Here is a 10,077-nt window from a genome sequence, read left to right on the forward strand (position 1 = left end):
CTTCAACGGGCAGAGAATTCCAGAGATTCACCACCCTTTGAGTGAAGAAGTTCCTCCTCAACTCTGTTCTAAATCGCCCCCCCTTTATCTTGAGGCTGTGCCCCCTAGACCTACTGTCCTTTCTGAGCGGGAAGAGTCTCTCCACCTCTATCCTATCCATCCCATTCATCATCTTATATGTCTCAATGAGATCTCCCCTCATTCTTCTAAACTCTAACGAGTACAAGCCTAGTTTATTCAGCCTCTCCTCATAGCTCAACCCCCTCAACTCCGGTATCAGCCTAGTAAACCTCCTCTGCACTCCCTCCGAGGCCAAAATATCCTTGCGTAAGTGCGGCGACCAAAACTGCACACAGTACTCCAGCTGCGGCCTCACCAATGCCCTATACAGCTGCAGCAAGACCTCCCTACTTTTATATTCAAACCCCTCGCTATGAAGGCCAGCATCCCATTCGCCTTCCTGACCACCTGCTGCACCTTCAGGCTGGGTTTTTGCGACTCATGCACAAGGACCCTGAGGTCCCTCTGCACCGTTGCCTGCTGCAGTTTTTCGCCACGTAAGTAATAATCCTTCCTACCATTATTCCTACCAAAGTGGACCACCGCGCACTTGCCAACATTAAATTCCATTTGCCAGCTCCTGGCCCATTCTCCCAGCCTATCTAGATCCTTCTGCAGACTCTCCACACCCTCCGCGCAATTTGCCATTCCACCAATCTTGGTGTCATCAGCAAATTTCGACACCATACACTCGGTTCCCTCCTCCAGATCATCTATATAAATGGTAAATAGCTGAGGCCCCAGCACCGACCCCTGGGGCACTCCACTAGTCACCAACCGCCAATCCGAATAGCACCCATTAACCCCCACTCTCTGCCTCCTATTTGACAACCAATCCTCTATCCACGCTAACACCCTACCCCCAACTCCATGCCCCCTTACCTTCTGCAATAACCTCTTGTGAGGTACCTTGTCAAACGCCTTCTGAAAATCAAGAAATACCACATCCACCGCCCTAGACACATCCTCATAGAACTCCAATAAATTTGTCAGACACGACTTCCCCTTAACGAAACCGTGCTGCGTCTGCTCTATCAAGCAATTCCCCTCAAGATGCCTCACTATTTCCTCCTTGATGATGGATTCTAACATTTTGCCTACAACAGACGTTAAACTAACCAGCCTATAATTCCCTGCCTTTTGCCTGGCACCCTTCTTAAACAACGGCGTAACATTAGCCGTTTTCCAATCTTCTGGCACTTCCCCGGAATCCAGCGACGTTTGGAAAATAACCACCAAGGCATCCACTATCACCTCCGCCATTTCTTTCAGAACCCTCGGATGCATTCCATCCGGTCCTGGGGACTTGTCCACAATCAGTCCCTCCAGTCTGTCGAGCATCGCCTCTCTAGTAACAATAATGTCATTGAGACCCTCCAGTCCTACCACCTTTCCATCTCTAACACCCGGCAAATTATTCACATCCTCCACCGTGAAGACCGAAACAAAAAAGTTATTCAAGACCTCAGCCATTTCCCCATCCCCTACCACTAGGTCCCCCGTCTCATCCTCTAAGGGTCCAACGTTCACCCTAGCCAGCCTCTTTTTATATATTTATAAAAACTCTTGCTATCCTTTTTTATATTAAGCGCTAGCCCAGCTTCATAGTTTCTCCTACCCTTCTTTATCAACTTCTTTGTCAATCTTTGTTGACATTTAAACCTCTCCCAATCCTCTTCTCGCCCACTACTCTTAGCTACTCTAAACGCCTTCGCTTTTAATTTAACACTTTCCTTCACTATCCACGGCTTATTACCTCTCCTCCTACGGTCCTTTTTAACCATCGGAATAAATTTCTGCTGAGCACCAAGAAAGATCTCCTTAAAGATCTTCCACTGCTCCTCAGCAGACCTACCTTCCAACGCGCTCCCCCAGTCCACATTCACCAATTCTTCTCTCATCCTACCGTACTCCCCTCTGTTCAAACAAAGGACGCGTGTCCGGGAACCCACTTTCTCCTCCTCCATCTGCACCAGAAACTCCACCATACAATGATCACTCTCCCCAAGAGGATCCTTCACCACAAGGTCCCTAATTCTACCTGCCTCGTTACATAACACCAGATCCAAGATAGTTCGCTCCCTTGTCGGCTCCAACACACACTGTTCAAGGAAACTATCCCGGCAGCATTCCAAGAACTCCTCCTCGAGCCCACCGCGTCCAACATGGGTCGACCAATCAATATGTAGATTGAAATCCCCCATAATTATTGCCATTCCATTCCTGCATGCCGCACTTATTTGTGCGTTAACAGCCCACCCCACCTCCAGATCATTATTTGGGGGCCTATAGACGACACCCACCAGCGTCTTCCTCCCTTTGCTGTTCCTAATCTCCACCCACAACGATTCCACGTTCTGCTCTTTGGTTCCTATGTCATCCCTTGCTACCACCCTGATGCTATCCTTAATGAGCAGAGCTACGCTCCCCTCTTTTTCCTCCCGCCTATCCTTCCTAAACACTTGATACCCCTGGACATTCAGCTCCCAGTCCCTGTCACCTTGCAGCCACGTCTCTGTAATGGCCACCAGATCATATCCATTTGTGCTGATCTGCGCCACCAGCTCATCCACTTTATTCAGAATGCTTTGTGCATTCAGATAAAGTGCCTTCACCTGTACCCTATGTGCCAGAACGCCACCAACCATACTCACGCCCCCTACTCCCTTTATTATTGGGACATCCTCGGCCTCTTCCCTTACCTGTACCCTCTCCTTAACTTTAGACCCCGTAATGTCACCTACCCTCACACCCTTCCCCCCCCAATTAGTTTAAAGCCCTCCTGCCTGATACTATTAAAATTGGCCTTGCCCCAATTCAGAATTTTAATTTTTGGGCCAGAACTATCATTCTCCATTGCTATCTTAAAAGTAATTGATGGTTGGAGTGCTGGGAGTGGAGGATTTAACAAAAATTTGCATTTATATGGTGCCATTATTTCAGAAATATATTTTGAGCTGCTCCAAAGTTGCAAATCAAAAGGAGGAGGGGTAAGGAAAAGAGACTGAAAACTTGGTTAAAGAGCTGGTTAAAGGAGGGAAAATGGAGGAATTGAGAGATTGGGGGCAAATTCTAGAGTGAAGGATCTAACCGGCTGAAAGCACAGCCATTAAAATGAGGCGAACAGATGGAGGATAAATGTGAGGCTAGATTGGGAAAGAAACAGAATTCCTGGAGCGTAGTGAGGCTATAGGGAAATTGTAAAAGTAGGAAGCAGTGAGACTGTGAAGGAACTGCAATACAAGGATGAGAATTTCACAATCAAAATGTGGGTGGACTGGAACGCAGTGCAGGGTCCATAGATTTGGGGCTTAGGTGGATTGGCCATGCTAAAATGCCCCTTAGCGTCAGGGGGATTAGTAGGGAAAATACATGGGGTTATTGGGAGAGGGCCTCAGTGGGATTGTGGTTGGTGCAGACCCGATGGGCTGAATGGCCTCCTTCTGCACCGTAGGGATTCAGTGTAACAAGTGGAAGTTGATGGGTGTACAGACTTGGTGCAGGATGAACTCAGAATGAGGTTCAGATGAGCTGAAACTTGTGGCGGTTGTGCACCTGACCAGGAGAGCACTGGAGTGGTCAAGCCTGGAGGAGATAAAAAGCATGCATTCTTATGGCAGTTGCTGGACAAAGGGCAGGAATTATCACGGAGGTGAAAGAATGTGAGGCTGACGGCGAAAAATACACAGTTTGAAACTGGACAAAGGGCCAAAGAAGAGATCATGGGTTGCAACCTGTCTGGAGAGGGGGATAGGATCAGTGATGAGGGGACAGAGTTTGTGGCAGGGATGATGATAATAGATATGATCTTCCCAAAGTTTAACTGCAGGTTATAGAGACACACCCAGGGATGTGTATGGGACAAGCGGTCTGAGAACACAGAAGCAATGGAGGGGTTGAATGAAGTAGAATTGGAACCAGTGATCATTAGATGAGTCATCATATAAGAAACATGTGGCCCACATCCAATACTGCCCATGGCAACGTACTAAATAACAACAGTCGAATATTTAAACAGCTGGTGATTAACATTGATGAACTGCCAAGAATTAATGGCAACATTTAAATAAAATTTATTACTGCAGAACACAGCTGGAGTACAAACTCTGCAGTGAACCAAAACACAGTCACATTGTGTGTTTGGAAAAGCTTGGGTCAGTCCAGGTTTAGTTTTTTTCCTTATTTACTTAAAATGTCAATACAATTTCAAATTCCAGGGACACCGAACTGGTTCTGGGGAAGGTGGGACCATACAAATTGGACAGTCTGCACCTGGCAGGACTGGCACGGTAGCACAATGGTGAGCACTGCTGCTTCACAGCTCCAGGGATCTGGGTTCGAATCTTGATTCGGGTCACTGTGTGGAGTTTGCATGTTCTCTGTGTCTTCATGGGTTTCCTCCCACAGTCCAAAGATGTGCGGGCTAGGTTGATTGGCCATTCTAAATTGTCCCTTAGTGTCCCAGGATGCATAGGTTAGAGGGATTGATGGGTAAATATCTGGGGATATGGGGATAGAGCCTGGGTGGGATTGTGCTTGGTGCAGACTCGATGGGCTGAATGGCTTCTTTCTGCACTGTAGGATTCTATGATTTTATGACTGGAACCAATGTCTTAGGGGGAGTGTTTGCTAGTGCTTTTCGAGAGGGTTTAAAATAATGTGGCAGGGGGATGCAGGAAGTCAGAGGGAGATAAAGTGGGAACAGAAATTCTCCTGTGTGACACTAACAAGCCTCCCAGCCAGAATATTTGTGCCCTTCCAATTTAGATGCAACCCGTCCTTCTTGTACAGGTCCCGGAAGAAACCCCAATGGTCCAGATATCTGAAACCCTCCCTCATACACCAGCTGTTTAGCCACGTGTTCAGCTGCACTATCTTCCTATTCCTAGCCTCACTAGTATATAGCACAGGGAGCAATTCTTACATTACAACCCTAGAAATCCTACTTTAACTTTCTACCTAACTCCCTAAACTGCTATTGCAGGACCTCATCACTTTTCCTGCCATTAGTGTCAACTCTGGTTGTATCATAGTTGAGTATGGCTCCAGCTCTGTCCGAGACTGCAAAACAACCACAAAGGGTTGTGAACAAAGCCCAGTTCATCATTCAGACCAGCCTCCCACCCACTGATACTGTCTACACTTCCACACAACCCAGGCGTTCTCTCTTCCACCTTGTCCCTGCTGCCATGAAGCTTTTGAATGGACCTACTTCGTATTAAGTTGATCTTTCTCTACACTCTAGTTATGGCTGTAGCACTACATTCTGCATCCTCTCCTTCCCTTCTCTACATATGGTATGCTTTATTTGTGTCGCATGCAAGAAACAATGCCTTTCACTGTATGCTAATACATGTGACAATAATAAATCAATACAAAATTTTCAAGGTGGCTGGAGTTCTGCAGGGGTCAGTGTTGGGACTAGAACTTTTCACTTTATACATCAGTGATCCACATGAAGGAACTGAGGGCAGTGACTAAATTTGCAGTTACCAGCTTGCTGTGTGGTTTTCTACGTAAAAATTCTGATTTACAAAATCTTTGGCAAGTTAAAAAATTGTTCTTTTTTAGGAAAACCGTGGCATCAATGTCACCAAAAAGGAAGGAAAGAAGGAAAGACTGGGTTGGGAGTGAGGCAGATCAAGGGTGGAGATCAATAGCTTTGGTGAGGGTAGGGGTGAGGGGGTGCTGGACAAGGGGTGAAGAGATCTGTCAGAGATCACTCAGGTGCTGATTGTATCACAGGTACTGGGGGTGAATAAATTGTGGGTGACCAATTGTGGGTTGTGGTAATCAGATTAGTTTGAGTGATGGGGAGATGTATGCCTGCATCTCATGACCAAAGGCAATTATGGGCAGGACTTTATGACCATACTTGTCCCAAAACCATAAAATCCCGCCCAAGGTCAACAGACCTTCTCATGGTCCACCTTTAACCTGCTTCTATTCCCATGGCGGGTAGGGCGGTAAAATTTTGGCCGTTCTCACCACCTCCCGACCCCAGCCCACCCCAGCCTCCCCCCCCCCCCCCCCCCCACCCCCCCACCCCCCCACCCACCCCACCGGTTTCCCAATTGCTGGGAAATTCAGCCTGTAGGTGTTAAATGTGAGAAAGAACTAAAACTTGGAGGGACAAACCTCCAGAGAACAAGTTCATTGCTTGCACAACCAACCTGCTTCTGTGGGTGCACTGGAGGTTAGGGTCAGGTTTTCCATTTCCCTTTGGTGAGATGGGGGGCAATGGGCAGGGGCCAGGAGAGAGTTAAAATCCTCACCACCCATTTAGGTCCATCTTTTTTTTGGACAGATTTAGTATGCTATATGTATTTTGTTAATCTGAATCTCTTTTGTCATTCTAAACATTTTAAAATAAAAAGTAAAGATCTCTGTTTTCACAACAATCTGAATTAATTACAAGGGAAATTAATTATAGCTCATATACTTAGTTTGAGTGGAGGTTTTCTCCCCACCTTCCTATTTTCTTGCTGCTTTCATTAATCACTGCATTACACTGATCTTCCCTATAAATCTCCTAAATGATCATCCTCATTTTATGGGTCCAGACTACTAATCAGGAAAGCTTACAATAAAGTTTGTGCCTTTTCTCATCGCATGGTCACAGCTTCACATTCCCAGTTGGAGGCACAACACAAGAATCACAAAAAATTTACAAAACAGTAGAAGGCTATTCTGCTCACTCCATCAATACACTGAAAAAGCCAGCAACTTAAGTCTCATTCACATTCCATCAAACCCTTTAATTAATTGAGTTTTCCAATTTACCTTTATTAAAACTGACATAATTTTTGAGTATTCATCAAATTTGTTAACATTCACTGTCATGTTCTAATGATAAGAGCTTGGATTTCTCCTCACAACTAAAGCCTCTCTTTCTTGGTGCCATCATATATAATCTGTTATGAGTCCTCTCCATGAGTTTAATATCCTTCCTTCAATACAGCACACTAAACTGAACACAGTTATGATTATTTTCACTTTGGGCAAAGAAGAGGAGGCAGATAAACACATTGATTGCAGGTCAGTCAGTCTAACATTGATGGTGGGTAAACTTTGAAAGATAGTAATCTGGGAAAAGAAAATTAATTCACACTGGGAAAAATTAGGCCAGCAGAGATTTGTTCAAGACAAACGTGAAAGCAAAGCACAGGAACCCTCTGAGGATCTTAAAAGTTAAAGGATTTATTAATAAGAAAATATATAGGCACACAAGATTAAAGTTATACAAAACATCCCCCCTAAAAAAACCCACTTAGAACACATAAGCAAGTAAACTACTTGGTAATAACTTCTATAGAAGAGAGTACAAAACCCCTGGGATTTTGAAGACTGTTAAAACAAAGTAGACTAGTTTACAATATAAATCACAGTGTACCTTACATATACCATAAGGAATCACAAAGTGCCTCATAAATGCATAGACACATATTTAATCATTGATAGAAAATGTTGAATAAGTATTTTAGATTTAAAATGTATTCTCCAATGTCTTGTAAGCTTTGGTCAAGCTGCAGCCTGCCCCAAAGCATAATGGGAAGGGAGCAGAACTAGACAGACCACCTTCTTTGGAAATAATAAGGTACAGAATATATTCTCTATTATCAGTAGACAACCCTGTAGTTGCAAGCTACCAAGGTTTTAAAATGAATTGAGACATTTAGCTTCCAGTTGCAGTGAATAGAAGTAGTCAGCTTCTACTGATAAGGGGTAGCTAGCTGACAGAGGGAATGACTTCCTCTCCATTCATAGTTTGCAGGTGGTTAAGGTGATCCTTGAACCGACCAGATTTGCACAAATAAGGTTACAAGGCAAAGTTGGGGGGGAGGAAATTTCTGGTCCAGTTGCCCAATGAATTCCCAATACGGCTAAAAGGTAGAACACTATTGGCCAAGGTAAACAATGTGTTTAATGTAATTGGATCATCCAGTTTGGATGACAGGTTGAGTGGGAGAAAAAAACCCTCAAAAAAGTATATCAGTTTTCCACATGGACTATAAAGTCAGAGAAAAGTTGGAATTTTCTGGCTCTCTCTCTCACAATGTATATTGGTCAATAAAGGACATCTTTAACTGCATTCTGTATTTCGTAGTCTTTGTATTACTCCAGTTCAGCTCAATACATGGCACCAGAGGGAAGCCCACCAGAAAATCCTCTTAGAATTTCTTTACAGTTGTTTTTTAATTATAAAAATCCAAAGGCAAAACTGCTTACTATAGTAAATGTATACCACACAACTCGTCAAACTTCCACACTGCTGTGGAAATCCAAGTTCAGAAAACAAACCGGCTTTCTGAAACAAAGGTCAGAATTTTATGTTCAAGTTCAAGCTCACACTTGTGTCTTCTTTTCATATGCTTTCGGGTTGTGTGAGAAAACACACAACCCGGGTGCACATCCTGACATCATTGTTTACTTGCACAATATTTAAGATGGGTGCACATGAGAGTGGGAAATGCGCACACCAACAATCAAAAAGCAAATTTAAATTAGTTAAAAACCAGTGAACCAGAATTTTACATTGTCCATCTGCCCCTATGGTTGGTGAGCGGATGGATGACAAGGCAGCCTTTAATTTAAATGGCAACCTCGATCCAGGGTGGGGTGAAATTTTAATCAGCAACCTCAATCCAAGGCTCAAATAAAGTTAATAGCTGTGTCTGGAGACTGAGATCTGTAAATGATTATGCTGCTTCAACACTCATGGGATGGCTTTTCCATCGATATTTATTTTTCACAGCTCCACCTAGCTGTGCTCTTGAGGGATGACATTGGAAATGTCAGCCCACACCTTCCTTCTCTCTGGTGGCCACCCTTTCCCAGTGGGCGCTTTATGCTGGCTAGTTGTTAATTAACCAGCCAGTGTGAAATCATGCTCCAGGGCTGACCATGGCCACAGGAGCATGTTTCACATCCACTTCTGGGCTCATTGAGTGCATACACCCAAAGTGCAAAAGAATGAGGCCAAAGACTTTCCTGGTCTGACTGGATGGCTGGTACAGGTTTCACGTCTCCCCTCAGCATAGATATGGTCTGAGGACTTCTCCCTCACACAGCCACACTACCATCCAGCTCAAAACCTTTCTTTAAATATAAATTTCCCCTTCCATCACTGATTCCATTGTCATCAGCACCTCTTTGAACTCAACAGGCAGAATTTTCCCAAAAAATTACTATGGGATAAATTTACTACCCACCACAGGAAATTCAAGGTGATCTTCTTTCTGTTGGAAGCTGGGCAGGTGCCAGAAGGGATTGGGCCTGCAACACTTGGGATATGGATCAGATGCAGTCATACAAGGTCCAATTGTACAGGGTGTTGGTGAGACCACATCTGGAGTAATGTGTCCAGTTTTGGTCTCCTTATTTAAGGAGGGATGTGGTGGCATCGGAGGTAGTTCAGAGGAGGCTCACCCCATTCAAAGGGCTGATGTACTCACTGGAGTTTAGAAGGATGAGAGGGGATCTGATTGAGGTATATAAAATTTCAAAAAGGATTGATAAAGTAAACCTAGGCCAAATATTTTCTGTTCTGGGGCAACCTAGAACAAGAGGCATAGATATAGGTTGCAAGATAGTAGATTTAAAACTGAGATGAGAAGGAACTACTTTTTGCAGAGGATGGTGAATCAGTAGAACTCACTACCCCATAGTATGGTGGAGTCTGACTTGTTGAATAGTTTCAAAAAAGAGATAGACATATTTCTGATGAAAAAAGGGAAAGAGAGATATGGGGAATAGGTGGGGAGGTGGATTTGAGACCAGAGAGGGATCAGCTATGATCTGATTGAATGGTGGAGCTGGCTCAAAGGGCTGAATTTGCCTACTTCTGTTCCTAATTCCTATGTTATGAGCTGAGGCAGATTCTTTAAAAGTCCTGCCTCAGTTCGCTGTAACTTTCTCCCAGCTGCTTTGTTAAATTTTAGACCCTAGGTGGGATCTTCTGGCTGCACTCACCACGAAATAAGAAATTCAGCTGGAGATCAACGGACTGTGCGTGGT

The sequence above is a fragment of the Carcharhinus amblyrhynchos genome, chromosome 7, assembly GCF_965287045.1.
Source record: "Carcharhinus amblyrhynchos chromosome 7, sCarAmb.v2.hapA, whole genome shotgun sequence".
Lineage (NCBI taxonomy): Eukaryota > Metazoa > Chordata > Chondrichthyes > Carcharhiniformes > Carcharhinidae > Carcharhinus > Carcharhinus amblyrhynchos.